The 12862-nt window shown below is 39.1% G+C and overlaps 2 long non-coding RNA genes across 2 annotated transcripts; both read right to left on the bottom strand.

Moving 5' to 3' along the window:
- Nucleotides 1-5291: 5291 nt before the first annotated feature.
- LOC103881762 lies at nucleotides 5292-8428 on the bottom strand. The gene is made up of 3 exons (XR_643296.4): nucleotides 7599-8428; nucleotides 6699-6820; nucleotides 5292-5325 (listed from the first exon to the last, which is right to left on the bottom strand). It is a non-coding gene; the product is annotated as an uncharacterized LOC103881762 (long non-coding RNA).
- An 835-nt stretch (nucleotides 8429-9263) lies between these two features.
- On the bottom strand, nucleotides 9264-11981 carry LOC103881760. Its single transcript, XR_643295.4, has 2 exons — nucleotides 11200-11981; nucleotides 9264-10385 (listed from the first exon to the last, which is right to left on the bottom strand). It is a non-coding gene; the product is annotated as an uncharacterized LOC103881760 (long non-coding RNA).
- Nucleotides 11982-12862: the final 881 nt, after the last annotated feature.

The raw sequence follows: 12862 nt of genomic DNA, 5'->3' as shown, positions 1-12862 counted from the left end.
CGGTGAACAGCTGGAATTACAAGAAAATTCTTCCTTATAGTCTCCTAAATTTCAGTTTATTTTAGATTTGCCCTCTGCACTGATTTTAAAGAATTCTTCCTATTCTGCCTGGGCACTGTGGCTCATGTCTGTAATCCCAGCACTTTGGGAGGCAGAGGCAGGTGGATCACCTGAGGTCGGGAGTTCAAGACCAGCTTGGCCAACATGGCGAAACCCATCTCTACTAAAAATACAAAAATTAGTCGGTTGTGGACTGGGCGAGGTGGCTCACACCTGTAATCTCCACACTTTGGGAGGCCAAGGCAGGTGGATCACCTGACATCAGGAGTTCGAGACCAGCCTAACCAACATGGTGAAACCCCGTCTCTACTAAAAATACAAAAATTAGCCGCGCCTGGTGGTGCATGCCTGTAATCCCCACTACTCGGAAGGCTGAGGCAGGAGAATCACTGACCCCGGGAGGCAGAGGTTGCAGTGAGCCAAAATTGTGCCACTGCACTCCAACCTGGGCAACAAGAGTGAAACTCCATCTCAAAAGAAAAAGAAAAAAAAAAGATTTTTGGGCCGGGCGCGGTGGCTCAAGCCTGTAATCCCAGCACTTTGGGAGGCCGAGACGGGCGGATCACGAGGTCAAGAGATCGAGACCATCCTGGCTAACACGGTGAAACCCCTTCTCTACTAAAAAATACAAAAACTAGCCGGGCGAGGTGGCGGGCGCCTGTAGTCCCAGCTACTCGGGAGGCTGAGGCAGGAGAATGGCGTGAACCCGGGAGGCGGAGCTTACAGTGAGCTGAGATCCGGCCACTGCACTCCAGCCCAGGCGACAGAGCGAGACTCCGTCTCAAAAAAAAAAAAAAAAATAGATTTTTTCCTCTTCTATAATGATTTGCTTTGTGGTTAAGAATGCAAGCTTGAGAGCCACAGTGTAGACAGGAAGCACACGTCTGCTGCTGCTGCTCCCTAGCTAGTGACGTGGAGAAAGTCACTACATCCTTTTGAGCCCAAGTGCACCTCTAAAATATATAAACAATAGGACACGCAATTGCTATGAAGATTAAAAGCACTTAGCCCAGTGCCTAGCACAACACAAATAAATATATGTTAAATAAAGAGTGTCTATACAATGACATCCACTAAGTGATGCATTCTCAGTCCTGTCGGCTATGAACTATCACATGGCATGATTCAGATCCCTCGCATCGGTCACAGTCTAGCTTGGTGATACCCATTTTAGGAGCCAAAACTGCATGAAACAAACTGAGTATAGTCAGATCAGCATATGGTAGAGCGTACCAGATGGCTACAGACATTTAAGGGCTCTAGGCAGCTTTGGACCCTTTAGGAGTGTTCGGGGGTCCTCCACTTAGACCATCGTGGAGTAAAGACTGAAAGTCTGGAAGCTGCCTCAGCCCTGACTGAGGAGGTGCTGAGCATGGAAATAAGGAAGTCAGAGAATAGACAGTAGAATTCATAGTAAACTAGACACCGCTTAACTCTTAACTCCCAGAAGAACTAGGACGGCTGTGAAGGCTAGAGCTACAGCTCTAACAATCTTCAGGGAAAATTTTTCCAGTGACCTTAACCAGGATGCATGAATTGGGGAGATCTGGGGTGGAGAGGAGGGCAACGTATTAATAGCAGCGAGTCATGTGTTGACTCTTTCATACACTAGGCACTGAGGAGATTTGCAATTAAAAAAAAAATTTTAAAGCAGCTGGAGCAGTGGATCATGCCTGTAATCCCAGCACTTTGGGAGGCCTGGGTGACAGAGCGAGACTCCATCTCAAAACACAAACAAGCAAACAAACAAACAAAAAACTTGCAAAGTGTATAACTTTGTAATCTATTTCAGACCATAAAATGGCCAATAGTAAAAAATGCAATTGAATACTTTCATTTCCTAAGCATAGGGCATTTTTTCTAATTTAATTGATTCTCACTATCCAAGAGGATAACCAGTAGCCACATTTGGTAAATTGTTTAAATTAATTTAATTAACGTTAAAATTGAGTTAATTATACGAGGCACATACCAAGTGCTCCGTATTGGTCAGCACAGATGCAGAATATTTCCATCATTACAGAAAGTTATATCGGGCAGAGCTGCTCTGCAGTGATAGTGCCTATTAGTTACAGCCTTTATTAATAGCCCGTCAATAAATGACCAGTGTTGGAATGTGTGCATCAATTATTGCATACTGAGCACCAATTTTAAATAAATGTCCCCCCCCAAATATGGAGCAAAACGAACTCAAAGCAAACCTTGCAGCTAAACATTCTTTCCCTTTCTCTATTATCCAGTCGCCTTACTGATAAACTGTCATGGAGGAAAAGAAATGGGAACACCAGATGTGTTCTGTCAGTGGATGTGATAAACTTTCAAGAGAAAAAGAACAGATGGAAAATGAACTTCATGATATCTTTAAGGAGCAGTACTTTTTTTTTTTTTTTTTTTTTTTTGAGACAGAGTCTCACTCTATCACCCAGCCTAGAGTGCAATGGTGCCCTGCAAGCTCCGCCTTCCAGGTTCAGGTGATTCTCCTGCCTCAGCCTCCCGAGTAGCTGGGATTACAGGTGTGCACCACCACGCTCGGCCTTTATATTTTTAGCAGAGACAGGGTTTCACCATGTTGGCCAGGCTGGTCTCAAACTCCTGACCTCAAGTGACCCACTCACCATGGCCTCCCAAAGTGCTGGGTTACAGGCATGAGCCACCGCACCCAAACAGAAGTGGTACTTTTCTGTTATAAAGTATATTCTAGTGACTTCTGACTGTGAATAATGTTATCTTACACTTACCTCAGAAGGAATAAAAAGAAAACATGTTTTTAAAAATTAGGATCATGAAGAAATTTAATTATACATTTTCTGCCGAATAAAATAGAAACCATGCAGTTTGCCTCACACTGCCATTTCAAAGTACTCATAGATTTTTAACATGGATTTTCCTCTTGGAGGCTCTTTCTGAAATTCCCAATTTAAGAATATTTTGCAGCAAATTTAAAAGATGATGTTTCAAAGTAAATATAGTGGGATCCATTCTTTAAAACTGCTTTCTTAACTTCACAGAAAGTTGGAACTAGAAAGTATCTTAAGGACTATTTGATACACTGGTTTTCAAACTATTTTTAGAGATAAAGCCTTTTGTTCAAACAAAATCTCCTCTGGAATGGGGAGCAAAGAGAGAGAGGTAGAGCAAGAGCTACACTATAACTTAGTATAAAAGATACTAAGTAGGCTCAGTTGGTCCTGCCTGCTGCCCCCCAACACCCAGAGGCAAGGCCAGGGATCTAAACCAAAGCAACCCCAGGAGCCACAATATGTCACTTCCTGAGAACAGGCTGACCTGAGAACTGAGGGCAACTTCAGAGATCTATGAAGCAAACTTGATCTGATATGGCAAGGCATGTTATAAAAGCCAGACAAAAATGTTAACATAGCTGCACAAAATAGAGACTGTCTCACAAACTAACATTTATAACAGATCCCCTGCCCAATCACTCCTGAAAAGACAGCTTAATACAATACAAAGATTATGGTCCTTAGAACTAGATGGATTACCATGGATCCTGCCTCAAATACTCCCTTTTTTCACATATTTGATAACAAGGTAACTGTGTGTGTGTGTGTATATATATATATCATGTGTATATGACATAATTGTACACATATCAATTATATATGTGTACATTTCTATATATATTTATATGTGTACCTATCTATATATATAAAATGTGTGTATATAGACTATGTACATTTCAATATATACACAATGTATATATGGTATATATGCATATATATCATATACATGTGTATCATATGTGTATATATGTATAAATATATATTGATATATACATATATACACATTTATACATTGTGTATATATTGAAATGTACATATATACATTGTCTACATACATACATTTTGTGTGTGTGTGTATATATATCTCAATAATGTGCCTAGAACAATAAATATTGGTTTCCTTTCACTTTCTGAACAACTTTGTCATAATATATAACCCATTTCTTCTAACAATAGAGTGAATTATTTTCCTAGTATGTTTTCATAAAGGGTATATGCCCAAGAGATTAATTTGCATATTAAAATATGCAAAAACTAAGGAGAGATGTGTTTCCTTATTGTTTTCAGGTGGAAAAACACGACCCACGTTGAAAATACAGGAGACAGAATTTAGTACCTTGGAGAGCTGTTAGTACTTTGTTCCTTTTCTCTTGTAATTTATCTGAACATTTACAACCGCTCAAGGTAACCAAAGAACACAAATCAGACCCAGTCCCACCAGGAAACGGAAAACACACACACACACACACAGGCACACACCCCTTCATAGTGTTTTTTCTGCATTGCTACATCATCGGAACTGATAAACTAAAACCCAGAGAAAATTCAAAGACAAAGACTTTTAATTTTACCCTACTTAGGTACTAGTTTAGGTAGACAACAGTATCACTTAGAATTGTTCTCATATGATTTAATAATGACAAATATAACTAAAATGTAATAACACTTTCATAGTACTGCCATGACTGTATCTATTCACTCTGTAAGAAAAAAAACTTCGTATTATTTAAAATTATTAAAAAGTTTCTTAACAGTTTCAAAGTCACTTATGTAAGCATATTACAACATACAAGCACATTTTAGATTTCAAACTTTCTCCTCTAGCCTCATGTTGTAGAGGTTATCAACCTTTACTTTAGAGAGTTAAACTTATTCCTGCAGATCAGGACTAAAATGTTTTATTTCCATCTAAGGTAATTACTGCTAAGTTAAAATATATAAATCTTCCAATGGGATTGGTGCTATGTTTAGTCACTCAGAGAATACTGGCTGACGAAAATAGACCACATTCCAAAAGACAGAAAAAGTATGTTTGACTAATAGAAAAATATCAATGACTTGTATGTTTCAAATAACTTTATAAATGTTTAAAATGTTTATTAACCCATTTTAGACCTATCAGCTTTTCTTTTTTAATATTCACTTTTTTACAAATAAGTAGAAAACCTCACGTCATTTGCTCAAAGTCACATAAGTTAACGTTCTGCAGGTTAACAGATTTATTTACAAATCACATGATCACATTTTTAAAAGAAGGGAATTTAGACGATAACACTAGTTTTTTGAGGAAAAAATAGGCTGGAAGTCATCAAATAAAAATGAAAGGGGGTTAGTATATATTTTGAGGAAGAATTTCATATTAGGAGTTCGACAGGATTCTGGTTAGGAAAGAATGTCAGGAATCTGCATGTCTTTTTTTTTTTTTTTTTCCTCCTTTCATTTTAGGACCAAATCCTAGAATAGGCTGAAAAAAGAATGCAAAAAACAGCATTATTTATATATCTTTGTAGAGTTCACAGTTTTAAAATCGAAAAGCAGTTTTATCATATTACTATTTCCCTAGAGATATGAGGCATTATTATTTGGAAAATAAATTTTTGATTATCACCTACAGTGAAAGGAACTTAATAAACAAACATTGGAAAAGTCCGAAGTACTGAAAGCTCACTGTAACTGCAAAAGTCTCTCTTCTGACCATTTTTTTTTCTTTTTTGCTAATAGTAAAATATGCATGCAGTGATCTCAGCTCACTGCAACCTCCACCTCCTGGGTTCAAGTGATTCTCCTGCCTCAGCCTCCTGAGTAGCTGTGGCTATAGGCGTGCACCACCACACCTGGCTAATTTTTGCATTTTTGGTAGAGACAGGGTTTCATCATGTTGGCCAGACTGGCCTTGAACTCCTGACCTCAACTGATCTGCCTTTCTTGGCCTTCCAAAGTGCTGGGATTACAGGTGTGAGCCACTGTGCCCGACCATAGCTAGTATTTTGAGGTTTCTCCCCCATAGTCTTTGAACTAATTGTATTTTACCCAGATCAGAATCTTATTGCATATATGTTTTATACCTTGCTCTTTTTCACCTAATATGTTATCATTATCAGTTCTGTACTTCATTAAACACATTAAAGATATATACCCTTTTTAAATGCTGACTTTATTTTTCTGAATTTTAAAAATAATACATGCTAATATCCAGCGGTAAAACAAATTACAAAAATATACAAAAATTAAAGGCACTTTCTTCTGTTAACTTTGATTCCATCCTCCCCCTTAAAAAAAATTTTTTTTAACTTTGTTGAATGTCTTTTAATAAAGATGTTCATCTCCAAAACTATGACAAGGCAGTCACAGACATTTTTGACACGAGCTCACAGCTGTACACATATGTTTATGTGGGAGTTCTCATATTTAAAAATATTTACGCCTGAAGTGCAAAAAATAATAATTTAAACAAAATACATAATGCATTTTAATTTTTCTTAAGACTGATGTATTTTAATATACATGGGAATCTGGAATCATCTTACAACTGAGAAAAGTTAACAGTTAACTTCCTCTGAACATTACATTTTAAACACATTTTAGTTCCCAAAACAATATGTCAGGCCTCAGATAAGCACTCTTTCAAAATTCTACCCAGGAGGAAAATACTAAATATGGACGTTTCAAAAATAATTCGCCTTTAAAGCTCTATTTTGTGATTAGATCAGGTACCATGAAAGTCATAATTATAACCCTTGCGTGTGTAAAGCATCTTCTCCTTGGCTGCCTCAGCTCCTACAGGATGATGGTCTGTAAAGTCAGGGCATCCACAAAGTGATTTATTCCCCCTTTTACCTTTAATATGGTGCGAAAGATCACATTTTGGCCATTGCAGTGTGGGAGGTCATGTCTACAATCCCAGTGTTTTAGGAAGCCAGAACAGCAGGATCCCTTGAGGCCAGAAGTTAAAGACCAGCCTTTAAACAAAACAAAAAAATTTAATTAGCCAGGTGTGGCGGTGCGTGCCTGTAGTCCCAGGTACTCAGGAGGCTGAGGCAGGAGGATCATTTGAGCCAAGGAGTTTGAGGCTGCAGTGAGCTATCATTGTACCACTGAACTCCAGCCTGGGTGACTAGTGAGACCTGTCTCCCAAAAAGAAAAAGGAAAAAGAAAATTAGGATATTTTGCCTAAGGTACCCAAACACTAGAAACATATTCCAAAGTGAAATTATACAGCAGTATAATGCAAATTTTTCGAAGGAAGGGGTACAGAAATAGTTATGTAATTCTTACAACCTTATACTTATGCTGAAGGTATAAAAGACTTGAAGATTCTTGAAGACAAAGAGAAGGTCTTTGGAGAAAATTATCAGCATGCTACAGGGGCTGTCTGCTTCTCCCCTCAAGCCTGAGACAAAGAGATCCAGAGAACCACCCAGAGAGTTTAAAATGTAACCCTATAACCTTTGAGTTTGGGGAGGCAAATTAATTCCCTTGGATAGATCTGAGCCATACAAGAAAGCAAGCTCTCTTAAGCCCTGTTCAAGGGGTCACCTGCAAGAGACAAGGTGTCATGCAAAAAGGAACAAGGGGAGTATCACTGAATGACTCCTAGGGGCTGTGGCAGCAGTCACAGAGAAGCAGAACACAAGTGCATGTCTGCATGTCGGGGAGCTTTGAGAAAGAGAAAGAGAGGGAGAGACAAAGAGACAGAGACAGAAAGAGAGAGAGAGAGAGAGAACCCCAAAGAAGCACCTGCTAGAAAATGGGCCAGCTTTAAGCATATGCCAAACCTCGAGGTGTAAACACCAGATCACCAATAGCCCTTGTCAAGTAAGAGTGTTCTTATCTCCTGCACCACTTTCCCTCTGTGAGCTCTAACCCTGCAGTGGCAAGAAACCTTAGTTTGCAAAATAAGGAAGGAGGAAGGGAGGCACCCAAGTAGGGAGAGTGAGAAACCCAGGACTTCCCTTTCCTAAGGCACAGTCAAACCACAGGAGGGAGGATGTTAACTCTCAGGCAAGGTTGAAACTTGGAAAATTATGTACATGTGAGCATTGTAAATTACTATGATCACTTTTCTCATTAGAAGTGATCAAAGAATGGTTTGGTTTTAATAAATGACTGGAAAAGTCATAGGAGCTGCATGAATTTTCATTTGTAAAATAATCATTTATCAACTGCTCTCTTTTCTTATTCCTTCCTACCCTTGGTTTTTGGACACAGGTTCTTTACTCTCCTCTTTATGCCATAGATTAATAATATCATCAGCAACCATCAACGTTTGTTATTTACTCTAGGACAATCGATTATGTATTTTATATACATTTCTCATTTCATGCACATACAGCTGTTATTATCACCTCCATTTTTTATATCAAGAAAATGAGGCTATTCCAAGGTAGTATTATTAGTAAGCAGAGGAGCTGAGAAATTTTGCTTGGCTACTCTGACTCCCGAGTCCCACTTTTTTCCCTGAAAGAATGAATGAAATGTGAAATATATTTTCTCAGGTCAAAGGATACGAAGTGTCAAACTTGCCTTTTTTTTTTTTTTTTCCTTCTTCTTCTTTTTCTTTTTGAGACAGAGTCTCCCTGTGTCGCCCAGGCTGGAGTGCAGTGGCGCGATCTCGGCTCACTGCAAGCTCTGCCTCCCGGGTTCACGCCATTCTCCTGCCTCAGCCTCCCAAGTAGCTGGGACTACAGGTGCCCGCCACCACGTCCGGCTAATTTTGTTTTTGTATTTTTTTAGTAGAGACGGGGTTTCACCATGTTAGCCAGGATGGTCTCAATCTCCTGATCTCGTGATCCGCCCGCCTCAGCCTCCCAAAGTGCTGGGATAACCGGCGTGAGTCACCAAGCCCGGGCCATTTTTTTTTTTTTTTTTTTTTTTTTTAAAACAACAAACAGGGTCTTGCTCCGTCTTCCAGACTGGAGTGCAGTGGCATGATCACGGCTTATTGCTTACTGCAGCCTAGTCCTCCAGGGCTTACCTGATCCTCCCACCTCAGCTTCCTGAGTGGCTAGTACTACAGCATGCAACACCATGCCCAGCTAAGTTTTAAAAATTTTTCATAGAGATGGGTTCTCGCTATGTTGCCCAGGCTGGTCTTGAATTCCTGGGCTCAGGTGATCCTCCCACTTCAGCCTCTTGAAGTGCTGAAATTATAGGCATGAGCCACCAGACTTGCTTTCTTTAATAAAACAGAGCTCTCAAAAAATGGATCTCCCCCATTTCATGAGAAAATTGAAACATTCCACTGAAGGAGAATTGACAGAAAAGTAAACATAGCTACTTTTTGTAATCAGAAAACCTGCTGATGTATGCTCTTATTCCAAATCCCTGGATGATGTCATTACGTCAACAATCCTTTAGGATTCCTCAACCCAGACATAAAATAACAATCACAGCACTAGCATATCCAAAAATGGTATTGCTTTATTTTTAAAAACTATATTTCCACATATTTTTGGAAAATCAATTGAATCAATTTTATTCTCACAACAGTCCTGTGAGTAGACAGTATTAAAACTATATATTTGTTGAGGAAACAGATTAAAAGCTTTAAACATGTGATTCATTTAAAATCAAATAGTGAATACATGATAGAGTCAGCACTAAAAAGGCAGATATATCAAAGAGAGACTGAAATAAGCAACTCATTTTTGGTATCAACTTCGAAACACCTCTTTACCACCAGTGTTTACATTAATCATTCTTGATCTTTATACTTCACATTTCTTGGTAATCCAAATGCTTCATAAATGATCTTACACATCCTGAATCTCTCGCTTCATTCAATGAGATAATTCATGGTGAGCAGGAATGCGTATGGTTTTCAGATGTAGAAACTGGGATGTCCAGAGACAAACAAGTTGGCCATGGCAATGGGATACAAGAATCTTAGAGGATTTTACAAACCTGATTTGAAGTTTTGTCCTAATATGGAAAGGTATGCCTTTTCTCACTAGTGAGATTATTCTAGAATTTTAGAACCATACCAATATATTTCACAGTAACCTAGTGATCTGGATTGCCCCTCTCTGAGAAAGCAAATATTCTGCAAGCAATTGTCCTACAAATCAAATTCCTGGCTTTTACAAATTGCTTCTTTTTTGAATTCCAAAAGTTAACTCATTCTTTTCTATCTATTCATTTCCTCATAAGTGAACAGTCATCAATTTCCCCATTTTCCAACCCTTTACTTTTCATATTCTACGTGGCCACAGACAGTAACAATTCACTAGCACAGTGGTTCTCAGAATCATCTGGTAAGTCTTGTAAAAACACAAATTGCTGGACCCCATGAACTCCCCAAGTTTCAGATTCACTCGGTCTAAAGTAGAGCCTAACAGTTGGAATTTCTAACAAATTCTCAGGTGATGTTGATGCTATAGGTCTGAGTAGCACATTTTGAAAATCACTTCACTAGTACATCCCCGATGTGTTGTCTTGATGGATCCTTCCAGAAAAGTGTTCAGATGCCAAGGCTCATGAATTGCACACATGATACCCAATGCCTGGGCCTCACATTGAAGGCTTCTATATGGAGAAGAAAAGAAATATTTGTCATGACTCATTGCCTTTTTCAAGCTGTTCCAGCTACAAAATTAAAACCAGAAAAGGACTCAATTGAAAGCAAAATAAAAACAGCTCAAGTAACACTGTCCAAATTTTGAGATTTATGGCATGATTTCTGGAATTAGGACAAAAAGTATACTAGTGATTCAATAAGTCCTGGGCTGACCACATTGTAAGATGGCATTTCCAAGGCTCCCAGCATACCCTGGAACCCAAGCCATGTTGCTCCTGCACTACCCCAGAAGCCAGCTCAGGTCCTTGGCTGGTGGCTTGCTTTTTCTGTCAACAGTAAGTTCTTCCATATAGCTCTCCAAACACATTAGCAACCTATAACTCTTTTAATTAACTAATTTTTCTACAACTTCTCAGCTATTTTTAACACAGAAAAATATGTCAATTGTCAAGAAATAAATGCTGTTGGGCCATCAAGCAGGTAGGCTGTAAATCTGAACCAAGAACCTAGCCAATGAATTTCCTTAGGATTTCTTCCTTTTGTAATAGCAACCCTCGGTGGGGATTTTAATTCCATTTTTCATATATTTGGGGAAAAAAATAAGGCATTTTATGTCATAGTATAAAATTCTTCAGCATTCCATTTTAGTTATTAAATAATGACTAGTATTTGAAACAGCACTGTTACATTAAGTAAAAAACAATTGGCAAGCAATGTCAACTTAGACATTTCATAAGATATGTAATAAGATAATATTTCTGCTTAGAAAATAAGGTGTTAGATCTACCTTTAACATATCAATATATTGTAGGAAATACTGACCTTTTATTCTGATCACCACGATTCCGTTAAATTTCAAAATGTGGGACAGCCAATGCATGATATACTACTAAGTAATAAATCTATGTCATCCAAAGGGAGTTTTGCTGTCTGAGCCCAAAACGGAGAAAACAGAAGCATAATGGTAAGGTTACTGAACACCCAGGTCTTGAAATAAGTCATTCTGTATGAGCATGAGTCACCAAAACTACTTCCTTAGTGATAAAAGTTGCCTAAGTAACATCGATGCCTCCCTGTGCTAAGAAGGATATGGGCAGTGTGTTGGGTTTCAAACCCACTAGTCATAGTCATTTCCTTTACTTAATTGCTAACTGTCCTTCCCAGCTGCAGTTTGGGGCCTGTGTTTTAGGTAGTAACCCAGCAACTAGTTATTATGCTATATTTTATCAAGGAGAACAAAACAGTAAACTTTGCATTTCCATGGATTTCAGAGTAAAAGTCAATGTTATTTCACCAAGGCCCTCTGACTTAAGGGAGTTATTGTGAAACTATTCAACTAGGTCTCAATGTGGCCACATCATTATGCAAGACTTAAAGGCAAAATGATTTAACAGAGAAAAGAGGAGCAGATTGGGAGCCCTCTGAGAGGAAGGGAGCGGTGGTATTCATTTCTGTGTCCTTAGCACCTAGCAGGGAGCCGGTGACTCAAAATACAGGCCCAGCAGTCACGGTGGCTCATGCCTGTAATCCCAGCACTTTGGGTAGGCCAAGGAGGGATCACTTGAGCTCGGGAGTTTGAGACTAGCCTGGGCAACACAGCAAAACCCTGTCTCTACAAAATACAAAAAAAAAAAAAAAAATTATCTGGGCATGGTGGCATGTGCCTGTAGTCCCAGCTACTCAAGAAGCTGAGGTAAGAAGATTGCCTGAGCTCAGGAGCTCCAGGCTACAGTGAGCTGTGATGGAATCACTGTATCCTAGCCTAGGTGATATTGCAAGATCCTGTCTCAGAAAAAATAAAAAGACTCAAAATACATCCACCAAATGGGGTTTGCTTGTTCTTTTCAAAATAATCCAATCTATGAAGTAATTGTGCCACTGCTGAGTTAGGATTTCATCAGGCTTTGTTGTTATTGTTGTTGTTGCGGTTGAGATGGAGTTTTGCTCTTGTTGCCCAGGCAAGAGAGCAGTGGTGCGATCTCAGCTCACTGCAATCTCCGCCTTCTTGTTTCAAGCGACTCTCCTGCCTCAGCCTCCCCAGTAACTGAGATTACAGGTGCCTGCCACCACGCCTGGCTAATTTTTGTTTATTTAGTAGAGACGGGGTTTCACCATGTTAGCCAGGCTGGTCTCGAACACCTGACCTCGCGATCCACTCACCTCAGCCTCCCAAAGTGCTAGGATTACAGGTATGAGCCATTCATTAGACTTTTTAATGTATATATGCCTTCTTTTTCCCTTATATTTACCATGGGACTGTGGTATTTGCTGCTGTTCCCCTTGCAGACATGTGAAGTACATTAAGTATGCTCTATTTTAAAATAAATCTGGTGTTGATGAGCACTACTTAGGAAAATCTGATATACAAAAGCAATGAGATTAGTATTGCACGAGAACATTTAAAAACTGGATAGTAAGCACATATGTATTACCAGTAACGCTGTCTGGATTCGGCCTTGAGAATCCTGGCTGCCCATAATTCCCT

The sequence above is a fragment of the Papio anubis genome, chromosome 11 (assembly GCF_008728515.1).
Source record: "Papio anubis isolate 15944 chromosome 11, Panubis1.0, whole genome shotgun sequence".
Classification (NCBI taxonomy): domain Eukaryota; kingdom Metazoa; phylum Chordata; class Mammalia; order Primates; family Cercopithecidae; genus Papio; species Papio anubis.
This window is presented reverse-complemented; position numbering and strand designations above follow the sequence as displayed.